Genomic DNA, 13621 nt, shown 5'->3' with positions numbered 1-13621 from the left:
TGTTTGCTCAGCCAGTACTTAATATTAAGAATCGCTGTATTGATGTGTTTGAGGTACAGTGGTACCTCAGGTTACATACGCTTCAGGTTACATACGCTTCAGGTTACAGACTCCGCTAACCCAGAAATAGTGCTTCAGGTTAAGAACTTTGCTTCAGGATGAGAACAGAAATCGTGCTCTGGCGGCACGGCGGCAGCAGGAGGCCCCATTAGCTAAAGTGGTACTTCAGGTTAAGAACAGTTTCAGGTTAAGTACGGACCTCCAGAACGAATTAAGTACTTAACCTGAGGTACCACTGTATTGTGGAACTGCTATAGAGGGTCAAATTCCAATGTTGAAATGAGTTTTGCATTTTGAAAAACGTGTTAATAACTATTTTCAAGAGGCCTAAGTGTGGTGCTTGTTGTGGTATGTCAGCAGGGAGGAATCTGTGAGCCTCCAAATGTTGGACCACAACTTCCGTTATCTGTAGCACTGACTATGTTGGCTGAGACTGATGGAAATTGCCCCCAAAATATATGGGGACCACAGGTTCCCCACTATTGTGATATATGAAACAGGAAGTGGGCTAATTTGGTCACCTGTTAATGAATCAGAATCAAAACGCCTTGTTGAGGGACATATTCCAGGCTAAGCATCAAGGAACTTTTTTGTACATCACCCTGTCTGGTGGGCTTCAATCTTGGCCATAGAGGTTTCTGTGCCATGTTGGGAACCCCAGCACTTTAGGAAGATTGATGCCCTAGAAAGTGAATGTCACTCCTCAGTTTCTATGGAGAAACTAAATGGCTGTGCTAGGGGATAATGGTTGGAGCTAACCTGTTTCTTCCTCTACTGCTAAGAGAGGGAATGCCAGAATTGACTTTGATATGTATGGCCGTGATCAACAGGATTGTTCCTTGTAAGACCTGTATAGTACTTTGATGTTATTTCTGTGAAGGGAGTAGGGGTCTTGTTTTCTTCTAGTGACCCACCCTGATGGATGTGTTTGAATAGGAACACATAGGATCTAGAGAGGGAAATTTTGAGTATTAATTTATTGTTAAATTTCTGTCCTGCCCTTCCTCCCCGAGGAGCCCAGGGTATATTGCCCTGCATTCGTTATTACTTTTTCTTAAGATTGTCACCCTAGAATTGCTGACAAGCAACCACCGCTACGGTTCAACAGTGGATTACAATACATTCTAGCAGATTTTGCAAGAATGCCCTGGCAAAAAGAGTGATTTGCTTTTGCATGCTCAGTTACCATTTCTCCTTCTGGCTTTGAGGCAGATGCACATGTCCAGAACGGCACATATGTGAAAGCCACAGCCTTTTGCTGGCAATGTCAGTTTCTTGAACAATGCATAAGCTTCTGGGTTTCGGAAATGAAGCAAGAGACGTCAGTCGGCAATGGAGCTTAATAAATAAATATACAGGTCTGCTGTTTTTAATGATCAAAATATGATTTCCAGATTATTAATAGCTATTGAATATTTTAATGGCCTAAATGCAATCTAGGAAATGTTATATTGCCAATTAGTAATGTTCAAGTACAGTGGTACCTCGGGTTACATACGCTTCAGGTTACAGACTCTGCTAACCCAGAAATAGTGCTTCAGGTTAAGAACTTTGCTTCAGGATGAGAACAGAAATCATGCTATGGCGGCATGGCAGCAGTGGGAGGCCCCATTAGCTAAAGTGGTGCTTCAGGTTAAGAACAGTTTCAGGTTAAGTACGGACCTCCGGAATGAATTAAGTACTTAACCTGAGGTACCACTGTAATTGTTTCTTCTGGAACACACATGCATATGCTTCATACACTTTTCTTTCTCCCTAACACAAGTTGCATCCTCCCACCCGCAAATCTCCAAAGGATGATGTTCCAGACCTTCCCCAAATAAAACAAAAACAGTTTCAAAGTTAAGCACAAGAGAGCTGCCAGTGGACAACACTGCTAACATTTGTATGGTATTTCTCCTTGCAGTTCCCAGCAGTATTCTTATACCAAATTTTCAGCTACCTTTAATTTTTTGATTTTTAAAAGTAGTTTTGACTATGTATGGACACCTATGGAAGGCAGCATTTCTCAAGGAAAGCTTGATGATGATGATGATTTTAAAAAACCCCAACTGCAGGTGTTGTTGTTTGTCTGAATGTTTGCATTGCAGTAATCCAATTCAGTAAATACACCCTGCATGAAATTTAACTGTGTTTTAATGTTGTGCTTAAACAAAGTTATTGACACGATTATCCACCTCATGGTGGATAATTCATACACATAAAGTTTCATTCCTTGAACATGGCAGAAAGTGTTGGAAAAAATGGTGCCATTGGAGCAACATGGGAATTGATAGTGATTTGCATAAATAAATAAATAAATAAATAAATAGAGAGAGAGAGAGAGAGAAATCTTATGCTAAAGATAATCCAGACTGTATATGAGAGGTCCACTTAGGTGAACTTTGTCCATTTGGGTATTTGCCTGGGCCCTTCAATCCTTGGTTTCCAGCAAAGGGATAGCTTACCATTTTGTAGGACATTTGAGATGAGGTAGGGCAGGCATCCCCAACCTTCAGCCCTCCAGATGTTTTGGACTACAATTCCCATAATCTCTGACCACTGGTCCTGTTAGCTAGGGATCATGGGAGTTGTAGGCCAAAACATCTGGAGGGCCGCAGGTTGGCAATGCCTGAGGTAGAGGAAATCACTTTTTGACATGTGTATCTATCTGCCTGCCTATCTATCTATAGCCTGCTCTGCTGTTTTTAATTTTGATTCTGTCCTGCTGATCTTAATTTGATTTTTGTCTGCTGTGTCAAGTTATTTTTATGACTGTTTTATTGTACTTGCGGGGTAAAAATAATACATTCTTGACAGTTCCTTTGTTAGCAGTTTGGGATGTTGTCGAAATGGAAGTGGACGGAAGTGTTCTTAAACACAACAATCAATCCTATTTAGGTTGGGGAGCAGGGGACTCCAAAAGCAACAAGCAACTCCCTCAGCCAACTAGCTACAACAAAAAGCCAAAGACTAAAATTAAACAAAAACTAAAACTGGGAAAGCATGCACCCTTTATCTTTTCCTGTCAGTAGATAATAGTCCTTCCTTGGAGGTTCTTAAGCAGAGGTTGGATGGCCACCTGTCATTGATGCTTTAGTTGCTGGGGGTTGGAATGGATGACCCTTGGGGTTCCTTCCAACTCTGCGATTCTACAATTCTAAAATGCATGGCAGCACCCAGCAGCTGTTAGCGAATACTCTAAATTGAATGTATTCAGATTATCTTTTGTATTTGTACAGAACTCAGAATGTTTTGAATATGCATTTTCTGTAGTTTCTATGCTGGTTACTGCCTGAGGCAGCTCACCTGCTGCTCAGGTTGATCTTATTACAGCACTCTGGACTGAAGCAAAAGCCTGTGTGCGATTGTAGCTGAAAACGCTCCAAACCTGTCACTTAATCAGGTGCTGAAAACTTACATGCTGATGGAGCCAGAGAAAGAAATGGAAGATATGGACGAAGAGTCCCAGTTTCTTGACCATGAAATATGTACTTAAATTCTGAGCAACTTTTTTTTAAAGAGGTACCGTGCTCCTTTTTTATATAATCAGAGGCCATGAATTTGGTAAGCCTGGCATTCCACCATTCTGTGGTACAGCTTGCTGCTGCCTGACTTCAGTGCTTCCCCTTATGAATAAAATCTCATATTATCATGTCTATAACTGACCTTATTTATAAGGTTGGTGTGCAGAGGAGTTGCTCTGAACAGATGCAGTGCGGCGGAACTGCTTATGTTAATCTAATGAACAGCATTTGTATGGGTGTGTTTCTGTCTAGCTGAATCCTGAAACAATCAATGTACCTGAACTTAGTACGTATGTTTTAAACTTTATCCTAACTTTATTTTTATGAATGAAGCAGAGTGAAAAGTTCACACAACAGGGCTTTCTTCGTCCTCCCATCTTTCCACAGCCCCTGTACCTCTGAGAATCTGTTCCTGGGGTTGGAGGACATTTGGGTGTGATGTTAGACAGGGTGTGGGAGGGCTGCCAATAAAGGCACAAGTTGACACAATTTCCCTACTATTGTGAATGGAAGAACAACTTCCATGCTCTGGATTTAGGACTGATAAGTAAAAATCAAAATTTTAAGTGAAATAGGTTCTGTTTCCTGTAGATGAAATTGGTTAAGCATATCATATCTCTTTGCTGTTAGCAAGGCAGTGAGCTGATGACGTATTAACTTAAAGATGAAAGCTAAATAGTTTGCTGACCCCCTGCTCCATGGTTTACCCTACTTAAATGGTTCAAAATCTGTTGATTTAAAATCTTGTTCAAATGAGCTTTTTGGAAATTTGAAAATGCTGCTTTTGTGCAAGCAGAATCCAACACAATGCTTTAAAGTGTCTAAGGTAAGGCGTTTCTGAATCATCTTGAAACATGTGGTTGCAACTTCTACAAGTACTTTCAAGATTGAAACTAGAACACAGGTTAGTGTTTCCATTTTCGTACCTGCAGTTTGCATCATCTCTAGAAAGAAAGCATTTACAGTCCATTTGTAAGGCGTATATTGAAAGCACATGCCTCAAATGTCATGCCACATGTCAGTTTAGTTGAGGTATGGGAGAATCTTGACTTCACTCCCCCCCCCCACCTCTTAAGAGGTGCAACATTGGGTTTCCCCATTTCAAAGTAAAACAGCTGTATAGCACATGTGGGTGCTTTTCTCTAGATGTTTGGGTGGGAGGGTTCTTGACATTTTAAATTAGTATTTCATTTCAGCAGTGTCTGCAAGAAATTTCTGTAAAAGTTAATAGAGCAGATGTGGGTCATCAGAAATCTATCTTTCTGAATAAAAATTCTGACTTGTTCTGAATATCCTTTCATCACTGAACAAATTTTGAATGTGTTAAAGGAAAATGAAATGCTGTCAGTTTTACTGCTGTAACCGAGGGTTCCATTGACATATAGGAGTGCTATGCATGCTCTACGTTTTAAGTTGTCCAGTTCAGGGAGTTTCATTAGAATTGTATTTATTTATTTCTAGTCTGCTCAATTATTACCATTTGTGCATCCATTTTTTATTTTTTTGCACACATAGAGATGCCCCATTTAAGTAAACATCATGCAGGACCACACAGTGTTAGCAGGTGACTTGTGTGACAATATGAAATGTTGAAAATTAACTCAGTGGTGTACAGCTGTCTAAAATTGACCTGATAGAGATATTGAGATAAAGAGAAAGTAATGGGTGGCATCCAATGTTCCCACTCCAAATGCCAGTTCCAGCAATGCCTTTAACAAACTCCATTGTGCTTTTACTTTTGTGAATAAAAGCTGATTGCAATTCGTGTCTTGAGTCCTTTTCCTGACCTGTGGATGAAGCTTCATTCCTGACAGCCCCTTAATATTGTACAGCAGAAGTATTGGTTGGCACCCGATGTTATTACAGAAAAAAGGCATACAGAAAGATTATCCCCCCATGATCTATTTCTTACATTTATATACCACCTTTTACTCTAAGCAGGTCAAGGTTCTAGCCCCCCCCCCCGGTATATCTTCACAACAAATCTCTGAGGGGAGGTTGGGTTGAGTGTGGTTGTCCCAAAATCACCCAGTGAGCTTCATGGTTGAGAGGGGATTCGAACCCTCCTCCCAGATTGTATTTATGACAGAGTTCAGAGAGAAAGAACTTTTTTCTTCCTGCCATTATGTTTGAGGGATGTGATGAAAGGGAAGTGTGATGAATGCTAACGGTAGATTAAAAATTAGCAAAACCTAGCAACAAATTATTTTTTGTGTATATAAAAGTATTTTGTAAGTATAAAGCAAGTGAATCACTGTGTGTGTGAGTGTGTGTGTGTGTGTGAGAGAGAGAGAGAGAGAGAGAGAGAGAGAGAGAGAGAGAGAGAGACCGGGGCTCTAAATAATGTTATTTGGAAAGTGCTAGCTCTTGCAACTGGTGTATGTACCTTCCTTGACAAACTATTATTGTTAAACTTGAAGTTCTGACCAGCTTGTTCTTTGGTATTTAATACTAGCTGGTTTCCTTGTAAAAATCAAAACCCACAAATGCTTGATGAAGAGAGACTCACTGCTAGGATTCTAATAATACATTTTAAACAGGATTTTTAAAAGTCCTAGTTGTAGACCTGCACAAGTGATGTGGTTAGAATCCTGCACCTAGTTAAGTGTGCATAGGTTTCAATCTTCATTGAGCTTTCATCGAGGTTTCAAGTACATATAAATAAACTTGGGCTAGCAGCTGCTGTGTTGAATTTCTATAATACACTGTAGATAAAGTATGTCTTGTGGCATTTTGATAATTTTAGAATGGATTGCCATGATGAAACAGAGCACGTAAATATCAACAACTGTACGGTTCTAATCTTGTTGAGAAATGCTTGTTGCATCTCATGTAGACGTAACTGCAGTGGAAGTCTTATCATTTTGTGTAATTATTCAGCAATCAGTTTCTGTATGACTTTGTATTTCTATACTGTTAATGAAAAAAATGTTTCTGTAAATATTTTTACAGAACACTGGGTGCCAAAGAAAAACGTTTTCATAGAAGTCATCATAAAGTAAGTTGAATTTCTACTGTGGGATTGCATATTTATGTTTCTTGGTATAGTTCTTAACTGCGATGCAAAACTAAGTAAAGAACTAGTAACGTTTTTTCTTCACAATGAAGAGCAATTTTCTGTCCTAGTCATAAAGTTTCAAAATGACAGCCTGAAAGAATATGAAATTTACCTCTATCGTCAAAGATGACAAAAACCGAGAACTCGTCACATAGAATAGTTTTACTATATTTACCTTTATAGATAGGAAAGATACACACTTCATTTATTTTCTCAGGTAGTGCACAGACCAGAGGCCACTTTGAACATGGGTGAAGCTGCTAGCATGTTTAAGGAGTTACTTACTGTACATCTGCATATTATCTGACCTACGTGTTTTATCCAACACTGCAGTACTGTTTGTGCAACAAGCACCTGTGTGTGCAAAGGAACGTCCCATTCATCTCTTGCAGTCCCTTGTGTGTCCTCAAAATCTGCTCTGGAGGGTAGGGGGATGCCCTTCCCCCCCAACAGATTTGGGGAGAGGGAGGAAGAGAGGCAAGAAAGGAAAGTCACAGAACATGAGTGGAAATCTGCTTGTGGCATTGGATATAACCCTATGACCACTGTTAACAATCTGACTACATAAACAACCTGTAGCTGCTTCTCTTGGACTTGTTTTCGTTAGGGAGAAGGTAGCATCTGTAATGTGTGTTTAGTTAGGAACTGCGGAGAAACTCAATTCAGATCTCATTGGAAGCCCTATCTATCAAATTTGGACTTCTGAAACAATATGAGAACTAAAACACAACTATCCATTGAAATTTGCAATTATTCAAATTTTGCTATGTAGTTTGTCAACCAAACACAGTTTACAAAAATACATATAGTGTATAAAAATGAATACATTGGTGAAAATAACACATAAACATTATATTAGAGAAAGCTGCTTGCAAAAACATGTACTTGTCAAACGGCATATAAAAATGTGTTAGGAAAAATCCGCACTAAAATCCTTATGGATTTTCATGCATTCCCTCCACCCCCAAATTTTATTTGCAAATTGCTGCAAAGTGTTGGTAACTAAATGTAAGCTTAGGGAAAATGAGAAACCGAAAAAAGCAAAACTGGCAGATCCTTCTGTCCTTCGTTTCAGGTGCCGCTGGTGCAGTCATTTATATATTTAAAACATTTTTATGCTATACCAGTTGTTTGACAAAACAAATATAACAGTAAAACAACACGTTGTTGTTGTTGTTGTTGTTTAGTCGTTTAGTCGTGTCCGACTCTTTGTGACCCCATGGACCAGAGCACGCCAGGCACTCCTGTCTTCCACTGCCTCCCGCAGTTTCGTCAAACACATGCTGGTAGCTTCGAGAACACTATCCAACCATCTCGTCCTCTGTCGTTCCCTTCTCCTTTGTGCCCTCCATCTTTCCCAACATCAGGGTCTTTTCCAGGGAGTCTTCTCTTCTCATCAGGTTGTCAAAGTATTGGAGTCTCAGCTTCAGGATATTTCCTTCCAGTGAGCACTCAGGGCTGATTTCCTTCAGAATGGATAGGTTTGATCTTCTTGCAGTCCATGGGACTCTCAAGAGTCTCCTCCAGCACCATAATTCAAGAGCATCAAAATAACACAGGGAGGGGATAATCCTTTCTTTGCACAGTCAAGGAGGCAAGGAAAGGGATGCACAAGGTTAGGATCTACTTCCAATATCAAATCACATATAGGACTGAAGGCGCTGCCTTATACCGGGTCACACTCTTTGAACCTGGGACCTTCTGCAGCTAAAGCATGGCCTCTGTGACCAGGTTATGGACTTTGAGTGTGGGAGAGTGACCAAGACCTGTAGTTTTTATATTACTTCAAACAGTGTTTTTCAGCACAGGAAAATCATCGCTTTTTCCCTTTTCGATTTGAGTAATACGTCAACAGGTAATGGGTAAATGTTAACGCACAAGTGTGGGAACTAGAGGTAGAACTTGAACTCATATCTTGTATGCTGCTGTTAGTGGAACCATTTATTTTTGGCTCTGCTAGTAGAATTAGTGTTTTCATATGCGATCACAGTAGTTTTGTATATAGGCTTGCTTTATGGCATCATATTTGCTCTCTCCAGAACACAAACACTACGTGTACAGTTTTAATGTCCACTGCACCTGGAAAGTAGGCTTTATAACTACGCGGAAAGTCCCCCCAGCCTTTAATCAGCAGTTTTCCATATCTAAATCTGAAATACAGAGGCTGAAATCATTAGTCATTCAGTGAAGAAATGAATAATAGAAACTGCAAGAATAAGGTGGAAGAAGTTTCATCTCATTGAGAAAGTAGGTGATGCCCAAATTTGTGTTGCTTCGCTCTTTGTGAAGTAGCAGTTTCAATATCAGAATCAGGCCAGCCTTGCTGTGTCAAGATATAAGCTATGTGTACTAAACAAAAAATTAGAGCATTTGATACCAAACTCTGTAGATTGGACTGCAATCCTGTGCATACCCACCTACAACTAAGGCCCATTCAATACTTCAGGATGTCCAATACATATGCATAGGGTTGTGTAGTAACTTTCAGCTCTTGTTTTAATTGAGATAAGCAATTGGATGTTAGAAATCAAAGACCTGAACCCATTTGTGTATGTGTCTGTTCCTTTAAATTTGTGGAACTTGGATTCCTTTAATTGGCTCAAGGGATTTATACAGGGGAAAGGTCAAATAAAGAAAGTATAACTAGTATTCTGGTGTGAGTGAGGTGGGTGGGTGTTTTGGATCAGGTTAGCCATATTGATTTGTATGCTGTTGGTGGATTATTGTCATTGTCTTGTTGGGCTGTGTATGTGATAAAGGGGAGCCATACCGGGGTGAAGGTGTCTTCTTCTGTTTGTCCCCGTGTCAGTTTCAGTTTATTAGTTAATTTTTCTAGTAGGGCTGTTTCCCATACTATTTGGTACCATTGGTCCATGCTTACTCCTGACAGGTCTCTCCAGTGTCTGGTTATGATGTTTCTGGCTGCTGAGAGCAGGTGGGTTATGAGTTCTTTGTGGTGTAAATGGGCATTGTTGTCTTGGAAGATGTTTAGTAGGGCCAATTCTGGGGTGATGTCTATTACTTTGCACACGAAAACAAAGATCACCACAACCAATCACAAACAAACAATCACACCCTAGGCCAACCCCAACCTCTCTCACCACCAAAGGAACACAAGTGAACAACACAAGCAACGCTGACACCAAACTCTACATACATTAAACATAATAGAAACACTGCCACCCGACCCCACCCCATCCATCTTCCCTCTCTCCACCCCCCTTTCTTTTTTCTTTCTTTTTTCTTCTCCCCCTAATGCCTCAACAAATGAAACAGATTTGTAAAAACATTACATGGAAGAAGAAGAAAAAAAATACGAGGCACTACACTTCTGTAAAACAAGAAAATCCTTAATAAAAAATATTTTTTAAAAAAAATAGTATTCTGGTGACTGAGAGGTGGTAAGGCTTGACTTCTGAGAAACTGAGAAATCAGGTCTGCCCCTCTCTTGTTCATCATTGGGGTGACTTCGCATCCAAACATCTCTCTGCTTGCAGCTGAAGTTACTCTTGTTCCTAACCTCCCTTCACCCTCTCCAGGCCTTAATTAGTTGCACTTTTATTCATTCATTTAGAAAGGTGAAAAATTGCTGCTGTTAAGGTTTCTTCCATGTCCTATGAGTTAAGAGTTAAAATTTGAAAGAAAAATACCTTCTTAAAGGCTCATAAGATGTGCTTGTTAAGGGAATCAGTCCTTGGAATAAAATACGTCTTCCAGTATAATGGATAGTGAGATTATGAGAAGGCCACAGCAGGATATGGACAAGAAATAACCCTCCACTGCTCGTCACCCTGCAACTGATACTCAGGGGAACCTGGAGGTTCTGTTTAGCTGATTTGCCTAATGCCTTTGGACAGACCCCCATCCCAACAACCATAACTAAGGAAAGGTGTTTTTCAGCATTACTGAAAAAGTTTGCAAAAAATGTGAGTGGATTAGGTTCAGTGGTGATCTAGTTCAGTGTTTCCCAACCTTTTTTGGGCAAAGGCACACTTGTTATTTAAAAAAAAGCTCGAGGCACACCACCATTAGAAAATGTTTAAAAAATTAACTCTGTGCCTATATTGACTATATATAAAGTAACTCTCTTTAATAGGAATCAAATAAACACAAAGAAAGTATTTTATAATTACTTTATTATGAAATAGTAAGAACCGTATTTTTCGTCCCATAGGACGCTCCGTCCCATAGGACGCACCTACTTTTTTGAGGGGGGAAATAAAGGAAAAAATTTTTTCCTTTATTTCCCCCCCAAAAAACCAGGTCGGGGAACAGTGGGATGGCGGTGCTGCGCCTCCCCGCTGTCCCCTGAGCTTGTGGGGCTGGCCCATGTCTGCCTGGCGCGAGGGGCGCTCTGCTTCAGGGCGCCCCGCGCGTCCGGCGGCAGGCTACAGTCCGCAGCATGGGGAACCCTCTGTTTCAGGGCGCCCCATGCGCCCCCCGGGTGCGCAAGGCTTGCCAACACGAGCGCGGAGCACGGGGCGTCCTCCGAAGGGCGCCCCGTGCTCCGCGCTGCCAGCTGCCGCCCGCAAGCCTTGCGCTCCTGGGGGGAGATCCCCCGGGTGCGCAAGGCTGGCCAACACCAGCGCGGAGCACGGGGCGTCCTCCGAAGGGCGCCCCGTGCTCCGCGCTGCCAGCTGACGCCCGCAAGCCTTGCGCTCCCGGGGGGAGATCCCCCGGGTGCGCAAGGCTTGCGGACACCTGCGTGGAGCACGGGGCGTCCTCTGGAGGGCGCCCCGTGCTCCGCGCTGCAGGCTGCTGCCCGCAAGCCTTGCGCTCCCGGGGGGAGATCCCCCGGGTGCGCAAGGCTGGCCGACACCAGCGCGGAGCACGGGGCGTCCTCCGAAGGGCGCCCCGTGCTCCGCGCTGCCAGCTGACGCCCGCAAGCCTTGCGCTCCCGGGGGGAGATCCCCCGGGTGCGCAAGGCTTGCGGACACCTGCGTGGAGCACGGGGCGTCCTCTGGAGGGCGCCCCGTGCTCCGCGCTGCAGGCTGCTGCCCGCAAGCCTTGCGCTCCCGGGGGGAGATCCCCCGGGTGCGCAAGGCTGGCCGACACCAGCGCGGAGCACGGGGCGTCCTCCGAAGGGCGCCCCGTGCTCCGCGCTGCCAGCTGACGCCCGCAAGCCTTGCGCTCCCGGGGGGAGATCCCCCGGGTGCGCAAGGCTTGCGGACACCTGCGTGGAGCACGGGGCGTCCTCCGAAGGGCGCCCCGTGCTCCGCGCTGCCAGCTGACGCCCGCAAGCCTTGCGCTCTCGGGGGGAGGTCCCCCGGGTGCGCAGGGCTGGCCTACAACAGCGCGGAGCACGGGGCGATGGGATGTGGGAGGGAGCTCGCTCCCCGCCCCGCGTGTGCTTGCCGCCGCCGCCCCGCCTCTCGCCGCCCGACTCGCCAGCCTCCCTCCCACGGCACACCAGGCAACGTCTCGCGGCACACTAGTGTGCTGCGGAACACCGGTTGGGAAACACTGATCTAGTTGACAAAGCAAGCACAGTGATGCCCTGTTGAGCCTGCATATAAGATCCTTGGAGATGGGAGATTTGAATTAATTGTAATCAATAGCCTGGAGTCCATTTAGATTCTCGCTACTCTCGTTGGTGCATTTTCCTGAGTCATAACAAAAGTTCTGTAATTGCCAGTGAGGGAAGATAACAGTGATTTGCTGTCCAAATCACAAGCTGTGTCATAACACTATAATAACACTATTTGCAGGTACAGTTTCAAAATGCTGTGGCATTTTTCTCACTTACGCCTTGAACTTGAGCTATTTCCTGCCCCCCCCCTTTAAAATATGACACTGTCTGCTCATTTTCCTTTTGAGCACTGGGTCCCATCTTCGAACTCTGCAAATTAAGCATGTAGTCAAAAGCCCCATTCTATTTGGAATTTCATGAAGAAGAATTATAAATGCTGATCATCAGTTGTATTAACAGCAGAACCCCTTTTAACCACAAAGTATCTAGGAATTGACTTATTACCAAAATAAAAACCATTGCACACCCCAGCTGCTTCTTCCCTTCTTAATTTCCAGCAATTAATTTATTGCCAAAATAAAAGCACTCCACACCCCAGCTTTTTCTCCCCAATTAATTTATTAGCCAAATAAAATCAGTGAACACCTCAGCTATTTCTCCCCTCTCAAAATCCAGCAATTCATTTATTAACAGGAAATCATTGCAACCCCCAGCCCTTTCTTCCCCTTCCCCTTCTTCGTTTCCAGTCCAGTAATTAATTTCCTATAACAAGTTTTATTTATAATTTCTATTGCTTTTTTTTATTAGCGTGCTACACTTCTGACCCCATTAATGCTGGAGAACCAAGCTGGAATGGTGGGTAGAGAGTTGGGCTTGGATGTGTTAAATTCAGGCACAAATCCGAGCTTGGCTAGGGAGAATACTGGATGGCTTTGGGCAAGCCATCTCTCATGTATACCTTTGTCCGCCTCCCCAACTTCACAGGCCTGTAGGCTTCTTCTATGAAGTACTGAGCGCCTTGGCAGATGGATTGAATACAAATACCATGAACCACAGCCACACTGTGAGGTGCTTTGGTGGTGTGCAGGTCACTCAGTGGATGTCCAAGCAAAGGAGGATAGATTGTGCTGTTATCAAGTTTTCAGTAATGAAAGCTTCTAGGGCTGTAAGCGAGGAACTGTTAAGTGATGTGTATTAAGACCAAGTGAAAGATGGCTACCCTTCGTAGGTTGGTTCCTATAGTTCTTATTTGGGTATTTGTTTTTAAAACCATCCCCTGATAGTTGTTAACTCAATTTTAAGAACACATTCCAGTGGAAAGAAGCTTCCAGGGAGAAAAGTTAACTGTTAGCTAGCTTTTCCTAAGCTATCTCTTATCTAGGAAGAGTTTTACATGTGCCTCCCAGCTAAGAGTCCCACACAGGTTGCTTCTGAGCCAAGCTCTGAAACCACCTTCACAGTTTTACATGGTTTCAACCTGGCAAAAGTATACAATCAAAAGGATAAAGAAACGTTAAAAAAAGAAAA

The 13621-nt window shown here is 43.0% G+C and overlaps 1 protein-coding gene across 3 annotated transcripts in view; it reads left to right on the top strand.

Moving 5' to 3' along the window:
• GTDC1 (glycosyltransferase like domain containing 1) overlaps nt 1-13621 on the top strand; it is a 236937-nt gene that overhangs the window by 21045 nt on the left and 202271 nt on the right. For 2 of the 3 annotated variants that reach the window (XM_081872550.1, XM_081872551.1), the window contains exon 2: nt 6519-6564. The exons of the other annotated variant lie outside the window; for it this stretch is intronic. The gene's annotated coding sequence lies outside the window, so the exon portion shown is untranslated. The remainder of the gene's footprint in view (nt 1-6518; nt 6565-13621) is intronic. 3 annotated transcript variants of the gene reach the window in all.

The sequence above is a fragment of the Podarcis erhardii genome (assembly GCF_964252035.2).
Source record: "Podarcis erhardii genome assembly, chromosome: 1".
Classification (NCBI taxonomy): domain Eukaryota; kingdom Metazoa; phylum Chordata; class Lepidosauria; order Squamata; family Lacertidae; genus Podarcis; species Podarcis erhardii.
Note: the sequence above shows the minus strand (reverse complement) of the source record. Positions and strands in the feature narration are given on the sequence as shown.